The sequence below is a fragment of the Cebus imitator genome, unplaced genomic scaffold (assembly GCF_001604975.1).
Source record: "Cebus imitator isolate Cc_AM_T3 unplaced genomic scaffold, Cebus_imitator-1.0 Scaffold23, whole genome shotgun sequence".
NCBI classification, from domain to species: Eukaryota; Metazoa; Chordata; class Mammalia; order Primates; family Cebidae; genus Cebus; species Cebus imitator.
In genome coordinates this window covers 10,312,725-10,332,992 of record NW_016107338.1, presented here as the reverse complement: position 1 = coordinate 10,332,992, position 20,268 = coordinate 10,312,725, and the positions used below count along the sequence as shown (strand labels likewise).

The window sequence follows — 20,268 nt, the reverse complement described above, 5'->3', positions numbered from 1 at the left end:
TAGTTAGCAATTTGGAAGTTGGCTCTTTTAGTTTCCATAATGAACTTATGAGAAGGTTTAAAAAGACCACAAAATAATTCTGTAATAGAATATCAGCTTCAGGGGTCATGGAGAAGGATTTCAACAGTATTATCATTTAATGCAGCCAGATTTTCTATCCTAACAGTGTTTTTAAAAATCTCAGAACAGAATTGTTCAATTTATTGTTTTTTGTAAATATAAGACATGTTGAATGTGGAATTTTATGTAATTGCCCAGTGAGGTTGCTTAAGTTTGGATGAGTCAGAATTCCAGTATTTCTCAGAACTGTGAACACTCTAGCATCTCCATTTAGCCCTTAGTCTCACAGCAGTGGCTTTTCTCTATGCCTTGTCTACCTGTAGTCTAGCTCTCCATTAAGGACCCAAAGGGGACCACAATAAAGACTCTTGAGTCTCATCTCTTCACACAGATTCCCCCTTTCTGACATATCACAAATTTTAGATCCTTTATCAGCCCTGAATTCTCAACACTGATCTCTGGGAAGATGGCAAAGTAGGAAATACCAGGAATCTGGAGCCTAAAATAATAATTGCATTGGCAGAATCTCTATGGAGTCTATTGAGGCTTGCAACTTTTAGGGAAAGACTTGGATGGTAAATTACAGTTAATGTTCATCAATTTCAGCTCTTAGCACAGTATGTGTTACCCATCCACCACCCCAGCTGTATGGTGGGCAAGTGTGAAGACATTCCAGAGCAGCTAGCAGGCAGCTGGCTGGAATGAGGGTGGGAAAAATGTAGGGATTCTGTACTCTGACTGTGAATTGATGCTTTTGATTGCAGAGGTGCAGACAGGGAGGCTGGGCACCTCATCCCTCATTGCACCTCACTCCTTATTGCTGCAAACCCCTCCTCCTTGCCTGAAGTGACTTGTAGGAGATTTGAAGAGCTGTACTCTTATTACTCCCTTCATTTTTCTTTTTTGCTGTTTTGGGAACCAAACATCAAAGACTAGGACACTGAAAAGCAACTGCATATATAGGGAAAATTACAAAGTTACCACGCATTCCAAGAGCAGGAAAAGTATACGTTTGGACAAGGACTGAGAAGACCTTAAGATTTACCTTAGTATAATCTTTTGCCCACAATCAGCCTAAAACAATTGTAAAACCCCTAAAGCAGTAATAAAAAATAGCAAACCCTAGGGAAGGATGTGAATCTGATTCTTAGTTACCATGTTATTAGATTCCAACGTCCAGTTTTCAACCATAATAAAAAACCATGAGGCATACAATGAAAGAGGAAAGTATGGCCTATTCTAAGAGGAAAACATAAACAGAAACTGTCCCTGATAAAGGACCTGATGGCAGACCTACTCTTCAAAGACTGTAAAACAGTTATCTAAAATATGCTCAAAGAACTAAAGGAAGATGCAGGGGAAGTCAAAATTATGAGTGAATAAAATGGAAATATGAATAAAAAGATAGAAAACCTAAAAGCAAACCAAAAAGAGGTTCTGGAGCTGGAAAACAAAATAACAAGATGATTTCAAAGGCAGATTTGATCTGACAGAAAAGGAATCAGGAACTTTGAAGACAGGACAATAAACATTATCAACCTAAGGAACAGAAAGAAAAAAGATTGAAGAAAAGTGAATACAGCCTAAGGGACCTGAGGGATATCATCAAGCTGATCAACATATGCATTGTGGGAGTTCCACAAGGAAAAGAGAGGGAAAATATTAAAAGAAATAATGGCTAAAAACTCCACAAATTTAATGAAAGATATGAATACAAACATCCAAGAAGCTCAAAGAACTCCAAGAAAGATGAACTCAAATGCATCTTGAGACACATTGAAATTAAACGTTCAAAAGGCGAAGACAAAGGGAGTGCTGAAAGCAGAAAAACAGAAGTGATTTTTTCACATAGAAGAGCCCTTAAGAAATACTATCAACAGATTTCTCATCAAAAGCTTTGGAGGTAAGAGAGCACTGGGCTGACAAAAGTCCAAAAGAGGCCAGGCACGGTGGCTCTTGCCTGTAATCCCTGTATTTTGAGAGGCTGAGGCAGGCAGATCACTTGGGGTTAGGATTTTGGAACCAGCCTAGTCACCCTGGGAAAAATCCATCTCTACTAAAAATACAATAACAGTAATAATAATTAGCTGGGGGTAATGGCAGGCTGCTTGAGAGGCTCAAAAAAAAAAAAAAAATGCCCAAAGAAAAAAAATGTCAACAAAGAATCCCATATCTTGCAAAACTGTCCTTCAAAAGTGAAGAAGAAATTGAGAAATTCCCAGATAAACCTAAGCCGAGGGAGTTCATTACCACTAGTCCTTGCCAGCAAGAAATGTGCAATGGAGTCCTATAAGGTGAAATAAAAGGGCACTAGACAGTTAGCTACTCAAAGCAATATAAAGAAAAAAAAAGTTCAATAAAAGAAAATCTCAATACAAAGAAAAAAAAATCTTAATACCAGGGATATTATAAGAGCTAGCATTATTGTAACAATGGCTCAAAATTGCCCTTTTTGCTCTCTACACAAATTAAGATACTTATACATTTTAAAAATTATTGGTCTAAAAGCTAGATTATTGTAATTTTGGTTGTTCTACCACATTTTATATTTTACATAAGACACTTAAAATAATGATTAGTTTGTGTTATAAACAATGTATAACAAAGTAGTTTTATGACATTAAAAACCAAAAAAGGTGAAGAGAAAGATAAAAAAGAGCAGAGTTTTTGTGTGTTATTGAAAATTAAGCAAGTGTAAATCCAAATTATACCCTTATAACTTTAGGACAGTAAATGTAATCCCCATGATGACTGCAAAGAAAATAGCTATAGAATATATGCAAATGGAAGAAAAAAATACTTTACTACAAAAAATATCAACCAACCATGAAAAAGACAGTAATCTAGGAAATGAGGAACAATAAAAAGCTGTATGGTATAAAAAAATGAATGACAAAATAACAGAAGACCCTCTGTATTAGTAATTTTAATGCAAATGGATCAAACTTCCAATCAAAAGGCAGATTAACAGAAGAGAAACAACTGACTCTATTATATGCTGTCTATAAGAGAGTTACTACAGATCCAAACATACTAATAGATTAAAAATGAAAAGACAAAAGAAGATATTCCATGCAAATAGTAACAAAAATAACAAGTTTGGTAATGCTAACAATCAGAAAAAAGAAGGCTTTAAATTTAAAAAGGTTACAAGAGATAAAAAAAAGATTAAATAAGCACAATCAGAAATGATAACAGTGAAAATGCAACTGATAATAAATATAAAATATCATCAGAGATGACTATAAACATATCTACACACACAAAGCAGAGCACCTTGAGGAAATATGTTAATTGAATACATCATCCCAAGATTGAACCAGGAAGAAACAGAAATCCTGAACAGACCAATAATGAGTAAAGTAATTGAATCAGTAATAAAAAAATCTTCCAAAAACAGCAGCAACAACAGCAAAAAAGCCCAAGCCTAGATGAACTTATGGACTACTTTTACCAAATATATAAACGAGAGCTGGAACCAATCTTAGTAAAACTATTCCAAAAAAATCAAGTTGGAAGGATTCCTCCCTAATTCATTCTACAAAAGCAGTATCATCCTGACACCAAAATCATGCAAAGACACAACAAAACCCAAACTTATATACCAATGTTCCTAATAAATATAGATGTAAATATCCTCAACAAAATATTAGCAAACCAAATTCAACAGCATATTAAAAAGATAATTCATGATTAAGTGGGCTTTATTTCATGGATACAAGGATGTTTCAACATTCACAAATCAATTAATATGATTCACCACATAAATAGAATTAAAAACAAAAACCTTATGATCATCTCAATAGATGCAGAAAAAGCATCTGATAAAATCCAGCATCCGTTCATGATGAAAACCCTGGACAAACTATGCATTTAGGGAAATACCTCAAAATAATAACAGCCATCTATGACAAGCCCACAGCAGACATCATACTGAATGGAGAAAATTTGAAAGCATTCCTCCTAAAAACAGAAACAAGACAAGGATTTCCACTCTCAGCACTACTATTTAACATAATACTGGAAGTCCTGGCTGGAGCAATGAGGCAAGAGAAAGAAATAAAAGGTAGCCAACTAGGAAAAAAGGAGTCAAACTATCTCTATTCATTGATTACATGATCTTCCACTGAGAAAATCCTAATGACTCCTCCAAGAGACTCCTAGATTTGAAAAATGACTTCAGTAAGTTTCTGAATACAAAATCAACACACAAAAATCAGTGTCATTTCTATACACCAATAACATTCAAGCTGAGAATTAAATCAGGAACTCAATTCCATTTACAATAGCCATAAAAATTAAAATATCCAGTAATACATTTAAACAAGGATGTGAAAGATCTCATAAGGAGAACTAAAAATACTGATATAAGAAATCATAGATGATACCAAAAAAATGGGAAAACATTTCATGCTCATGGATTTGAAAAACCAATATTGTTAAAACAACTATACAGCCCAAAGCAATCTACGGATTCAATGCAATTCCTATCAAATATCAATGTCATTTAGAGGAAATGTATTCTCTTCCGGGGTCCACAAGGGGGTGTGGTTTCAAAGGCAAGAACTTCCCAGCTCCATACCTCCAACCCCTTCTCCATCCTGGAGCTTAGAGGGTTTTAACTTTCCCATGCACAGGAAGATAGACTAGTCAGGTGAGCTTCCTTTGTCTAGAAAGTCCTCTAGAAGCTATGGGAGGACTGTGGGCCAAAACAACAAATCAAAGGTTAGAAATCAAAGATCAATCACTCCAGAGGAAGTTTAAAGGAACTCCTTTCATAGGACAGAAAACTTGAATGTGGTGGGAATGTCTCCCAGGTTAAAAGTACCCTTCTCCCACATCGGTGTGGACTCCATTTCTGGATCCCCTTCCATGACATCATGGGAGCTACTATTCTTTCTCCTTTTTCTCTCTCTCTGCCTAAATAAATCACTTTCTGCAAAACTCTGGGGTCTGATATTTAATTAAACGAGCCCACCACACCTGGTGGGGTCCTCTCCCCCATTCTTGGGTGAGTGAGGGACCAAGAACCTGGAAGAACACATCCTATCGGGGAGCTGAGCCTCCCCAGTATCCTGAAACCTGGTCTGAATTTCACAAAATTAGAAAAACCAATCCTAAAGTTCATATGGAATCAAAAGAGAGCCCAAATAGCCAAAGCAATCCTCAGGAAAAAGAATGAAGCTGGAGGCATCACATTACCTAACTGCTGCTATTCTGGATCCCTACTCACTCCAGTAGGGATGCATCATGTCTGAGAGGTTGGAGAAGAGACCTGGAGTCAGAGGCATAGGATTTAGTGAGGAAACTTACATACAAGGACACTCCAGAGGTGGTGAGTTGGATAATCCCCTGTGAAGCCTGCATTCCAAGGGATGGGCTGGGAGTTCAGATGTCCTCCATAAATATGGAATACATCCTCAAGTTGGCCATTCTCGGACTCTTTAGCTTAGGACTCCAAAAACACATTCTTGTAAGACAATAGTATCATTCTCAGGGTATGCTTAAGTTACTGCTATCAGGTGCATGTGCCATACGCTCCACTCTAACATACTGAATGCCCCTCACATTCTTATCATGCCATTTCTTCTATAATTCTCCTAGGGTCAGGTATGTGGCGGAACATTTCAGACAAATGCCACAGCAGCAATACAAACTACAACAACAAAAAAATAACGAATATAATAACAATCACACTGGATATAAAGTTCTACCAAGTGCTTGGGAGTTGATTTAACCATGTTTTTATAGGTGTGTAAGACAACAATCTATAGTGTTATTATAATATATACTATAGAATATAATGCAGGTGTTTAGGACCCACATAGCCTGGTTACATTGTGAGAGTAATCAGGGATATATAAACAACATTCAGTTTTAACTAATGCATAGGTTCTACCCTGGGCAGCAGTTAAGATATCCAGGGCCATGCCATTTTGCAAAGTAATGTGTCTTATTTGGGTGGTCTCTTCAGTAAGAAGAATAATCCCATGGCTGGTAGCATTAATGGCTGCAGCCATATGTTTAGCCTCAACTTGCAGCTCTATCTGTATCTATTGTTGCCACTTGGGGAGCAGAAATGGCCAAAGGGTAAAACTGCCAGGATGCATGTTTCTGGAAGTACCTGGCTTTTACACTCTCCCAGTGAGGAGGAATGTATGGTATGCAAATGGAACACAATGCATACTGACAAAGATGCCACCAGGTGCATATAACAGTCCAATTAGAGGGTACATAAGGTCAGCTGTGGGTGCCACCACCCATAACAATCCCCAAGGGGAGAGGTAGGCCCCCACTCCCCAGGTGGAAAGTTTTTCTGCCACCCCAGCAACATATCTTTGGTTACTTGAAGGGACTGGTCACACTGCTGTGGGGGTAACCATTTATGATAATTAATGTTGTCAACTTGAGGTGTTGCCAGAAGAGATTAACATTTGAATCAGTGGACTGCGAGAGGAAGAACCACCTTGGGTGGGTTTATCCAACTGGCTGCCAGCATGGCTAGAAAAACCAAGCAGAAGAAGGTAGAAGAAGGGGACTTGCTGAGTCTTCTTGCCTTTAACTTTGTCCCATGCTGGGTGTTTTCTGCTCTCAAACATCAGACTCCAAGTTCGTCAGCTTTTGACTCTTAGTCTTATATCAGTGGTTTCCCAGGGACTCTCGGGCATTCAGTCAAAGATTGGAGGCTAAACTATCATCCTCATTACTTTTGAGGTTTTGGGACTCGGACTGAGCCCAAAACTTCCTTGCACCCATCACATAGAGGCAAAGGTCCTATGTAGTCTAGCTGCCACTATTATACTTGGCTCCAGCCCTGGCCTGTCTGTTCAGTATTGTATGGAAAGGGCCTGGGGTATTTCTGTGCACAAGTAGGACACTGCTGACAGATAAGTACTATATCTTTGTATCATCGTAGTAGTCCTCAGTTTTCACTATGTCCCAAAAGGTATGTTGTCCCCAGTATCCTCTCTTTTTACATAGCCAGTAAGCCACATCTTTTGTGGGCACTTCCTTGAGGAGGCAAATGTAGTCTACCTTGTCTGTCTATTGATTTCCAGGTGGTGTAGGTGCAATATGGGCATCCACATGGTAGACTGTTACATGCATCCCCTAGATGTGTGGATAATGCCATTCCAAATGTCAGCACCTGAAAGGGCACAGGCTGCTAGTGTCCAATCCTGTGTTTTCCACTATAATAGCCACATAGTGAGTCCCTTAAAGACAGCCTAGCTGTCAGTGCATAGGACTATTAGGTCTAGCTTATGAAGGAGGACCATCTAAGCTGCCCAGAGCTCAGCCCACTGGCTACTATGTCCTTCACTTGTATCAAACTAGATACTATCAGTGGATGGCTGAGTGGCCACAACTGTCTAGGGTTAAGGACTGAATCATCATGAGCCATCTGTGTACCAGGCCTGGTCAGGAATTGGACCCTGTCCCTCCTGTATAAATGAAGGGATTTTTGGAGGCTCAGCAGCCTCCACTGAAGACTGTCCTTCAGTTGTCACATAGGTGACAGGTCCAAGTATCAAATGGAGGTCTGCAATTAATGTGTTCCTCTGCTGCAGGCAGGCCTGCCATTTGCCCTTTCTCTGTCTGGGCATTCCTAGGCTTTGGTTTCTGAAAGGTACCATTCAGTCAACCTGCTATAAGGCATGGGGTGCATACTAGCACCAGACACTCCTTGTAATGTCCACCACTTGTAAGGAATAATACGAAGCACAGAGTTGTTGCTCTGCAACATTACATTTAACACAGCCTCCTTCCATAGTGATACAGGAGTTAAGAAGAAAATCACTTAGGCAAATAACTAGGGCATGGGAGTCCTTGGAAAGACTTTTCCGTTTAACAAAAAGTAGCCCCAAATCATTTTCTAACAAAGAGCAGCCTGCCAGCTGGAAGCTTGCATGGATGAATGCCGGCAGGACTAAGGACTTAAAGACATTTTTAAGACAGCAGCTCCATCTTCCCTTCTCTGCCAGCCATGTGTGCTGGAAGAAGCAGACAAAATGGCACCGATCAACTGAAAAGCCCATTGGCATAAGAAGATTAGGGTGAGACGAGCAGCCTTCCCTGCCTGCTATATAAACTTCATACAGGATTGAACCAATCTATGAGCCCTATGTAAATCAGACACCACCTCCTCAAACTGGACTATAAAACTTGGCGCATTTACCACCAGCTGGCCCTTTCTTCTCAGAGACACCTTCCTTTATGGAGAAAGCGGTTTATCTTTCTCTTCTACCTATTAAACTTCCACTCCTAAATTCCTCATATGTGTCTGTGTCCTAAATTTTCCTGGCGCTGGCACAGGACAATGAACCCCAGGGTATATAACCCAGACAATGTGGCCACTTCATAATGGGGACCTTGTCTGGGAGATACCAAGGTATAACATTTATTGAAATGGCAAGTGGAGGAGTGAACTCCAACTTTATCCTTTCACTCTGAGGCTCTCAGCCTCCATTTTAATCCCTTTCATGGAGGATTTAGCTGGCACATGTGGCTACAAGTAGTCCTAGGGCAACTGAAGATTTCTGGCCAGGGATACCCCCTGGTGTTATCCAAAGGCTTCTGGACTGACTCCAGCCACTGACTGCCCTGATGGGGTGTCAGCAACAGGATCTCCAACTTTCCTATCGTAATTTCCTCCTTTCCTGTTTGTAAACATCATCATAACTCTTATCCTCTCTGTGTATGAAATATGCAGTATGTTTTATAATTCACAGAAGTAATCTTGTTTGGCAAGACCAGGGAATGTCTAGTAACTGGGGATATAGCTCAAGGGAAAATGTCTCTGATTTTCTAGGAACTGAGAGATTCCCCTCGCCACTACCACTGTGAATGTCTCTCTCTCAGCCTTTGGTCTAGAGAGCACAAGGCATTTCCAGGTCTCTCTCTGCCCATGGTCTGGAAAGTACATGGCCTTTCCAGGTCTCTCTCTACCCTTGATCTGGAGAGTATGTGGCATTTGCAGCTCTCTCTCTGTCCTTGGTCTGGAAAGCAGCATGTGGCATTTCTAGGCCTCTCTGTCCTTGGCCTGGAGAGCACATTTGGCATTTCCAGGTCTCTCTCTGCCCTTGGCCTGGAGACAACATGGCATGTCAAGGTCACTCTGCCCTTGGTCTAGAGAACACATGGTGTTTCAAGGTCAATAGTGCTACCTAGTGAAATAGAGATCCATAAGGAACATAGTTGGTCCTTCACCGAAATACTCTACCCTCCCAGTTCTCTTCCCTTTTGCACCTCTCTACTAGAAACCAGGCTCTATGCTGCTTCTGTAAATGGGAAAATTCTGCCTTCAACAATTGAGGTAAAATATCATCCAAAGCCAAATTTTAGTCTCAATGCTGTCTCATCAGCAGGAAAAGGGCCACTAAATTCCTATATTCCATTAAGGCACCTATTCTGCCTCCAATTAGAGTGGTACTTAGTAAGGGGATTTTAAGTTCAGAAGTTAAAACTGGAACCATTCTCTACAGGTAAGTACTTCAGCACAGGCCATAATAACAGGATATAAAGTTCAATCCAGCATGCCCCCTCTGCAAAGGTGGTCTTGCCCAACTATTATGTAGTCTTTCTAGAGATCAATTTTTTGGGGAGCCAGGCAGGTCACATGAGTCTAGGAAGTCAAAGAGAAATCACAGGCAAAGAATTAGAGCCACGTGGGTGAGCGTGACTAATCCCAATCACTTAGCTCCTTCGATTTCATGGCTGGGGTCATGCCTGCAACCACGGGCAGCACGTTCTATAAGGTTCCCGGACCCAGGAACCACAGAGGGAAAACACCAGGGTGCACACCCTCATTGTCTTCCTCTCCACCCTGAGTATCACCAAAAGAAAAAAGACTAAAGGAATACCTTTTTCTCCCTTTTCTTTTTAGATGGATACTATCTTAAGCCTGTACGACCTTGGAGTGCATTCTGAAGCACTGGGATTTCTGTCACCCTGAGACTTTAAAGAAAAAGTGGCTAATTTTCTTTTGCACAGGGCATGGCCTTTTTACTAGACCTTTGCAAGCATTACAAAATCAACCTAGTGCTTTTAGCAATCACATCGGGAAGGCCCAAAGAGAATAATTCTCCAAAATTAGAGAAACAACTTCCAGGGGAACCATCTGAGGATCCCCCTTACTTGGGGCTCTTCGAGTTCCCTTCTCATTACAGGACCTTAGGCAAATAAAGGGAGACTTAGATCAATTTTCAGACAACCCTGATAGGTATACAGAAGCTTTCCAAAATGTAACTCAGGTATTTGACCTCTCATAGAAGGATGTTATGCCACTCCTAAGCCAAACCCTAACCACATCTGAGAAGCGGTCAGCTCTACAAATAGCAGAGTATTTCAAAGATAAGCAATATGTCTCCTGTAGTAGGCCAAAAGGGAAAAGAGAAGATAGTAAAGTGGAAAAAATAGGGGTAACACCATTCTCAGTAGGAAAAAGCAGTACCTCTTGACGACCCTTATTGAAACTCCCAGGCTTTTCTATGGTATTTTTCTTTCATGGTTTAACATGGCTTCTATCTCTTTTATAATGTTCTTACAACCTGGGAAAAACTAATTTTCCAACCCTTAAAATGCCTGGTTTAGAGTTGAGCTATGAGAAAGGAAATCCAGAAGCCTGACATGCCAACAATAGGGTAAAAATTTCTTCCCAGTTGGGTTTTTGGCTTCTCTCTTCTTGTGCAAACTTGTAAAAGGGATAATAAGGATCACTGCTAGTATTTTCTGTCAAGTTTTAATGGAAAAGGATTTGTGAGGTTGGTCTTAAGCTGCAGAAAACCTGGTATGCGTTGTGTGTCTTTCTGTATGGTTATGCAAAAGAAAGGGTATCTTAGGTTAAGATACAGACCCAGGATCCTATAAGACTGCTGTTCAAGCCAGCCCAACAAAGTTGTCAGTAACAAACATGGCTACAGGCCTCCATCTTGTTTCATGTCCTTGGGAACATTATCTGTAAACACACGGCAATACTTTGTTTTAGGCTTTGCCATTTTACAATGGTGGCTGTCTTCTTGTGATAAGTCAGTTCCTGGGAGGGCCACAAAATCAACTAAGCCAGCTTATCAATCTGAGTAGGGTCAAGGTATATACTCCAAACAGTATATAGTATAGCTGCTTCAAAAGTTGGTGCCAGAACTCTAAAGGCACATGTTTATGTCCGTATGTTTCCAAAAGGCCCCACCCAAGCTGTTCAGGATAACTGGCAACCACCAATTCACAAGGCTATCCCTTCACTAGAACTTCCAAGGCTTGAATTTATGTCACTGCAATTTTAGCTTGTTCAAGGCCACATCTTCCTTTGTGGACAAGTTCCAGTGGTCCTCCTTCTTGATAAGCCATCTAGGGGCCTAAAGAGTTGCACCAAATAGGGGAAAAAAAGTACACCAATACCCTAGAAGGCCTAAGAAAGTTTGCAACTGCTCTGGTGTGGTATGACATGGGCAGGCCTGTAGCTTATTCTATAATGGCAGACTGAATAAATTTAGTGTCACCCCACTAGATGACACCCAGATATTTGATATGCCTGGACCCTGGACGTTGCATTGACCCTCCATCTTTCCTCTGTAGGTCAAGTGAGACAGCAAGGTAGGGGCTGTAGTTTCTAAGCTAAAAAATGACTCAGAAGATATCATGATATCATCAATATAATGGAAAACACATACCCCACTGTAGTGGTCCACTGACTGAAGTTGGAGGCCCTTCTGCCACAACAGACAGTGGAGCTAAGTAAACATCCTGTGGGAAAGACAGTAAAGATTCATTGTTCTCTTTTCCCAGAGAAATGCAAATTGGTCTTGATGCTCTGGGGCAATGGGGATGCTAAAGAAGGCCTTGGTAAACCACTCAGCAAGAGAAAAGGACAAACAATCCCATTAAAAGTGGCAAAAAGACATGAACAGATATTTCACAAAAGAAGACATATAAGCAGCCAACAAACATGAAAAAATGCTCGACATCACTACTTATCAGAGAAATGCAAACTAAAACCACACAGACATTTCATCTTACATGAGTCAGAAGGACTATAATTTAACAGTCAAAACAACAACAACAAACAACAAACATATTGGCAGCGATGTGGAGTAAGGTAGCCTTGTACACTGTTGGTGGGAATGTGAATTGGTACCACCTCTATAAAAACAGTACAGATGTTTTGCAAAGAACTAAAAACAGAACTATCATTCAACACAGCAGTGCCACAGCTGGGTATTTACCCAAAGGAAAATAAATTATTATACAAAAATGACACTTTCACTCATGTGTTTACTGCAGTATTATTCACTGCAGTAAAGTCATGGAATCAACCTAAGTATTCATCGATGGATGACTGTATAAAGAAAATGTGATATATATGGGTGTCTGGCAAGAAGGCTGAATAGAAGAGTTTTGGTCTGTAGCTCCCAGCAATATCAATGCAACAGGGGGTGATTTCTGCATTTCCAATGAAGTATCTGGCTTGTCTCACTGGGACTGGTTAGAGAATGGGTACAGCCCACAGAGGGCGAGCCAAAGCAGGGTGGAACATTGCCTAACCTGGGAAGCTCAAGGGGTCTGCGAACTCCCTCCCCTAGCTAAGGGAAGCCGTGAAGGACTGTGCTGTGAGGAACAGTGCATTCCGGTCCAGATACTATGCTTTTCCTATGGTTGTTACAACCTGCAGACCAGGAGATTTCCTCAGGTGCCTACACCACCAGGGCCCTGGGTTTCAAGCACAAAACTAGGCAGCTGTCTGGGCAGTCACCAACCTAGCTGCGGGAGCTTTTTTCATACCCTAATAGTGCCTAGAATGCCAGCAAGACAGAACCGTTCACTTTCCTGGAAAGGTGGGTGAAGCCAAGTGGTTTAGCTCAGCGGATCCCACCCCCATGGAGGCCAGCAAGCTAAGATCCACTGGCTTTAAATTCTTGCTGCCAGTACAGTACTCTGAAGTCAACCTGGGACACTCAAGCTTGGTGGAGGGTGGGGTGTCTGCCATTACTGAGGCTTGAGTAGGCAGTTTTCCCCTCACAGTGTAAACAAAGCTACCAAAAAGTTCAAACTGGGAAAAGCCCACTGCAGCTCACCAAAGCCACCGTAGTCAGACTGCCTCTCTGGATTCCTCCTCTCTGGGTAGGGCACCTCTGAAAGAAAGGCAGCAGCCCCAGTCAGGGGCTTACAGATAGAACTCCCATCTCCCTGGGACATAGCACTTGGGGGAAGGGGTGGCTGTGGGTACAGCTTCAGCAGATTTAAAGGTTCCTGCCTACTGGCTCTGAAGAGAGCAGTGGATCTCCCAGCACAGGACTCAAGCTCTGCTAAGGCACAGACTGCCTCTTCCAGTGAGTCCCTGACCCCCATGCCTTCTGGCTGGGAGACACCTCCCAGCAGGGGTTGACAGACACCTCATACAGGAGAGCTCTGGCTGACATATGGTGAGCACACCTCTGGGACGAAACTTCCAGAGGAAGGAACAGGAAGCAATCTTTGCCGTTCTTCAGCCTCTGCCAGTGACACCCAGGCAAACAGGGTCTGGAGTGGACCTCCAGCAAACTCCAGCACACCTGCAGCAGAAGGGCCTGATTGTTAGAAGACAAGCATAGAAAGGCATAGCAGCAACATCAACAAAAAGGACATCAACTCAGAAACCCCATCTGAAGGTTACCAGCATAAAAAAACAAAGGTAGATAAACCCACAAAGATGGGGAAAAACCAGCTCAAAAAGGCTGAAAACTTCAAAAACCAGAAACCCTTTTCTCCTCCAAAGGATCAAAACTCCTTGTCAGCAAGGGAACAAAACTGGATGAAGAATGAGTTTGACGAATTGACAGAAGCAGGCTTCAGAAGGTGGGCAATAACAAACTCCTCTGAGCTAAAGGAGTATGTTTTAACACAATGCAGGTAAGCGAAGAACCTTGAAAAAAGGCTAGGTGAACTGCTAACTAGAATAATCAGTTTAGAGAAGAACATAAATGACCTGATAAAGCTGAAAACCAGCACAGGAACTTTGCGAAGCACACATAAGTATCAATAGCTGAAATGATCAAGTGGAAGAATGTGTATCAGAGGCTGAAAATCAACTTAATGAAATAAAGTGTGAAGACAAGATCATAGAAAAAAGAATGAAAAGGAACAAAGTCTCCAAGAAATATGGGACTATGTTAAAAAACCAAACCTACGTTTGATTAGTGTACCTGAAAGTGTTGGAGAGAATGGAACCAAGTTGGAAAACACTCTTCAGAATATTATCCAGAAGAACTTCTCCAAGTTAGCAAGACACGCCAACATTCAAATTTGGGAACTACAGAGAACACCACAAAGATACTCCCTGAGAAGTGCAACCCCAAGACACATAATCGTCAGATCCACAAAGGTTGAAAAGAAGGAAAAATGTTAAGAGTAGCCTGACAGTAAAGTTGGGTCACCCACAAAGGGAAGCCCATCAGATTAACAGTAGATCTCTCTGTGGAAATCCTACAAGTCAGAAGAGAGTGGGGACCAATATAGAACATTTTTAAAGAAAATAATTTTCAGCCCAGAATTTCTTATCTAGCAAAACTAAGCTTCATAAGTGAAGGAGAAATAAAATCCTTTACAGAGAAGGAAATGCTGAGAGATTTTGTCACCAGGCCTGCCTTAGAACAGTTCTTGAAAGAAGCAGTAAATATGAAAAGGAAAAACCAGTACCAGCCTCTGCAAAAACATACCAAATTATAAAGACTATCGACACTATGAATAAACTGCATCAACTAATGGGCAAAATAACTAGCTAGCATATTAATGACAGGAACAAATACACACACAACAATATTAACCTTAAATGTAAACTAGCTAAAATCCCCAATTAAGACACAGACTGGCAAATTCAATAAAGAGTCAACGTCCATTGCTGTGCTGTTTACAGGAGACGCATCTCATCTGCAAAGACACAGAGAGGCTCAAAATGAAGGAATGGAGGAAGATACACAAAGCAAATGGACAGCAAAAAAAGCAGTGATTGCAATCCTGGTATTTGATCCAAAACAGGCTTTAAACCAACAAAGATCAAAAAGACAAAGAAAGGCGTTATATAATGATAATGGGATCAATGCAGCAAGAAGAGCTAAATATCCTAAATAAATATGCAAACAATACAGAAATGCCCAGATTCATAAAGCAAGTTCTTAGAGACCTACAAAGAGACTTAGACTCCCATACAATAATAGTGAAAGACTTTAACACCCCACTGTCAATATTAGACAGATGAATGAGACAAAAAATTAACAAGGATATCCAGGACTTGAACTCACTTCTGGACCAAGCAGATCTAATAGACATCTGCAGAACTCTCCACCCCAAATAAACAGACAATACATTCTTCTCAGCACCACATCACACTTATTCTGATACTGACCACATAATTGGAAGTAAAACATTCCTCAGCAAATGCAAAAGAACAGAAATCATAACAAACAGTCACAGTGCAATCAAATTAGAACTCGGGATTAAGAAACTCATTCAAAACCATACAACCACATGGAAACTGAACAACCTGCTCCTGAATGACTACTGGGTAAATAATAAAATTCAGGTAGAAATAAGTAAGTTCTTTGAAACCAATGAGAACAAAAACACAATGTACCAGTATTTCTGGGACACAGCTAATGCAGTGTTTAGAGGTAAATTTATAGCACTAAAGGCCCACAGGAGAAAATGGGAAAGATCTAAAATTGACACCCTAACATCACAATAAAAAGAACTAGAGAAGCAAGAGCAAACAAATTCAAAAGCTAGCAGAAGACAAGAAATAACTAAGATCAGAGCAGAACTGAAGGAGACAGAGGCACAAAAAACCCTTCAAAATCAATGAATCCAGGAGCTGGTTTTTGAAAAGATTAACAAAATAGACCACTAGCCAGACTAACAAAGAAGAAAAGACAGAAGAATCAAAACATTAAAGGGGATATTATCACTGATCCCACAGAAATACGAACTACCATCAGAGAATAGTATAAACACTAATATGCAAATAAACTAGAAAATCTACAAGACATGGATAGATTCCTGGACACATGCATACTCTCACGACTAAACCCAGAAGTTGAATCCCTGAATAGACCAAGTTCTCAAATTGAGGCAGTAAATAATAGCCTACCAACAACAACAAAAAAAGCCCAGGAACAGACGAATTCACCAGCTGAATTCTACCAAAGGTAGAAAGAAGAGCTGGTACCATTCCTTCTGAAATGATTCCAAACAATAGAAAAAGAAGGACACCTCCCTAACTCATTTTATCAGGCCAGCATCATTTTGATACCAAAGCCTGGAAGAGACACAACAGACATAGAAAATTTCAGGCCAATATCCCTGATGAACATCAATATGAAAATCCTCAATAAAATACTGGCAAAACAAATCCAGCATCACATCAAAAGGCTTAGCCAGCCAAGTGTGGTGGCTCACAAGGTCAGGAGATCGAGACCATCCTGGCCAACATGGTGAAATCCCAACTATACTAAAAATAAAAAAATAAGCTGAGCCTGGTGGCGCGTGCCAGTAGTCCCAGCTACTGGGGAGGCTGAGGCAGAGGAATCACTTGAACCCGGGAGGTGGAGATTGCAGTGAGCTGAGACTGTGTCACTGCACTCCAGCCTGTAGACAGCAAGACCATCTCAAAAAAAAAAAAAAAATAGCTTAGCCATCACGGTCAAGTCAGCTTCATCTCTGGGATGCAAGGCTGGTTCAATATATGCAAATCAATAAACATAATTTATCACATAAACAGAACCAGTGGCAAAAACCACATGATTATCTCAATAGATGCAGAAAAGGCCTTTGATAAAATTCAATACCCCTTCATTCTGAAAACGCTCAATAAACTAGGTATTAATGGAACGTATCTCAAAATAATAACAGCTCTGTATGACAAACCTACAGCCAATATCATACTGAATGGGCAAAAGCTGGAAGCATTCGCTTTGAAAACTGGCACAAGACAAGGATGCCCTCTCTAACGACTCCTATTCAGAATAGTATTGGAAGTTCTGGCCAGGGCAATCAGGCAAGAGGAAGAAAGAAAGGGTATTCAAGTAGGAATAAAGGAAGTCAAATTGTCTCTGTTTGCAGATGACATGATTGTATATTTAGGAAGCCTCATCATCTCAGCCCAAAATCTCCTTAACCTGATAAGCAACTTCAGCAAAGTCTCAGGATATAAAATTGATGTGCAAAAATCACAAGCATTCCTATAAACCAATAATAAACAGAGAGCAAACCGTAAGTGAAATCCCATTCACCAATTGCTACAAAGGGAATAAATACCTAGGAATACAACTCACAAGGTATGTTAAGGATCTCTTCAAGGAGAACTACAAGCCATTGCTCAAGGAAATAAGAGAAGACACAAACAAATGGAAAAACATTCCATACTCATGGATATGAAGAATCAATATCATGAAAATGGCCATACTGTCCAACATAATTTATAGATTCAATGCTATCCCCATCAAGCTACCGTTGACTTTCTTCACACAATTAGAAAAAACTACTTTAAATTTCATCTGGAACCAACAAAGAGCCCACATAGCCAAGACAATCCTAAGCAAAAAGAACAAAGCTTGAGGCATCACACTGCCTGACTTCAAACTATACTACAAGGCTATAGTAACCAGAACAGCATGGTACTGGTACCAAAACAGAGATATAGACCAATGGAACAGAACAGAGGCCTCGGAAATAACACCACACATCTACACCTATCTGATCTCTGACAATCCTAACAAAAACAAGCAGTGGGGAAAGGATTTCCTATTTAAGAAATGGTGTTGGGAAAACTGGCTAGCCATATGCAGAAAACTTAAACTGGATCCCTTTCTTATACCTTATACAAAAATTAGCATAAGATGGATTAAGGACTTAAATGTAAGGCCTAAAACCATAAAAACCCTAAAAGAAAACCTAGGCATTCAATTTAGGACATAGGCATGAGCAAAGACTTCACGACTAAAACACCAAAAGCAATGGCAACAAAAGCCAAAATTGACAAATGGGATCTACTTAAACTGCAGACCTTCTGGACAGCAAAATAAACTACCATCAGAGTGACCAGGCAACCTACAAAATGGGAGAAAATTTTTGCAATCTATCCATCTGACAAATGGCTAATATCCAGAATCTACGAAGAACTTAAATTCACAAGGAAAAAAAACCAAACCGATCAAAAAGTGGTCAAAGTATATGAATAGATACTTCTCAAAAGAACACATTTATGTGGCCAAGAAATGTTGTGAAAAAAGCTCATCATCACTGTTCATTAGAGAAATGCAAATCAAAGCCACAGTCAGAATGATGATCATTAAAAAGTCAGGAAACAACAGATACTGGAGAGGATGTTGAGAAACAGGAATGCTTTTACACTGTTGGTGGGAGTGTAAATTAGTTTAACCACTGTGGAAGACAGTGTGGCGATTCCTCAAGAATCTAAATCTAGAAATACCTTTTGACCCAGCAATCCCCTTACTAGGTATATACCCAAAGGATTATAAATTTTTCTATTATAAAGACACATGCACATGTATGTTTATTGCAGCACTGTTCACAATTCAAAGGCTTGGAACCAACCTAAATGCCCATCAATGTTAGACTAGATAAAGAAAATGTGACACATATACACCATGGAATATTATGCAGCCATAAAAAAGGATGAGTTCGTGTCCTTTGCAGGGACATGGATAAAGTTGGAAACCATCATTCTCAGCAAATTAACACAGGAACAGAAAATGAAATACTGCATGTTCTCACTCAGAAGTGGGAGATGAACAATGAGACCACATGGACACAGGGATGGGAACATCATACATGGGGAGCTTTTTGGGGGTGGGGAGCTTTTTGGGGGTGGGGAGCTAGGGGCGGTATAGCGTTAGGAGAAATACCTAATGCAGATGACAGGTTGATTGTTGCAGCAAACCTCCATGGCACGTGTATACCTATGTAACAAACCTGCATATTCTGCACATGTATCCCAGAACTTAAAGTATAATTTTAAAAATGTGGTGTGTATATATATATATATATGTATATGTATACATACACCATGAAATACTATTCAGCCATAAAAAAGAATGACATCATGTCCTTTGCAGCAATATGGATGGAGTTTGAGAGCTAATGTTCTCAAACATTCCTAAGTGAAGTAACTCAGGAAATCAACCACCACATGTTTGCTCTTATAAATGTCAGCTAAACATTGGGTACAGATGGACGTAACAAGGGAAATAACAGACCCTGGGGTCTCCAAAGTTGGTAGAGTTTTAAGGATTAAAAATTTACCTACTGTATACAATGTTTCGATGTATACCCATCCAAACAGTTGGATGATACCCATCATCCAAATCTTTACTATTAGGATGATGGGTACACCACAAGCCCAAACCCTACCATTACTCAGTGTATCCATGTAACAAACCTGCAAGTGTACTTCTGAATGTAAAATTAAAAAAGTCAAAAGATAGCATATACTAATGCAAATTTCAACACAGCAAGAAAAATAACAATAATTAACATTTATATACCTAACACCAAATCATCAAATATTTTACAAAAACTGACAGAAGCTGGGTACAGTGATGCATGCCTGTAATCCCAGCTATGTGGGAGGTTGATGTGGCAGTATTGCATAAACCCAGGAGTTCAAGTCCAGTCTGGCAACATAGTGAGAACCTGTCTCTTAAAAATAAACCAAATAGAATTGAAATGAGAAACAGTCTACAGTAATAGTTGGAGGCTTCAATACCCTACTCTTAATTGCTAGAAAACCAGACAGAAGGAAATAGAAGACTTAACACAATAAATCAACTTGTTTTCAGACAAATACAAAATACCCTACCCCGAAAATATACATTCTTCCCATGTGTATATAAGACATTTTCTAGGATAAATTAAGTTTCAACAGATTTAAAAAGATAGCTATCAAAGTATCTTTTCCCATCACAATAGGATGAAGTTATAAATTAATAATAGAAGTAAAACAAAAAACCCCCACAGTTTTCTGGAAATTATATAAATAGCACACTCAGACAACTAATGGATTAAAAGAAAAATTACAAGGGAAATTAGAAAATGTTTCGAGACAAAAATGACAACACAGCATATCAAAACTTATATGACACAGTGAAAATAATGGTAAAGGAGATATTTATACTTATAAAGGATTACAGTAAAAAGCAAGATCTGAAACCAACAACCTAAGAT

At 40.0% G+C, this 20,268-nt stretch overlaps 1 protein-coding gene and 1 long non-coding RNA gene across 13 annotated transcripts in view; one reads left to right on the top strand and one right to left on the bottom strand.

The window, feature by feature from the left end:
* LOC108299718 (WD repeat containing planar cell polarity effector) overlaps window positions 1–20,268 on the bottom strand; it is a 510,874-nt gene that overhangs the window by 178,607 nt on the left and 311,999 nt on the right. The window lies entirely within an intron of this gene.
* LOC108299723 lies at window positions 2,888–14,588 on the top strand. The gene is made up of 3 exons (XR_001823082.2): window positions 2,888–2,898; window positions 5,391–5,395; window positions 14,252–14,588. It is a non-coding gene; the product is annotated as an uncharacterized LOC108299723 (long non-coding RNA).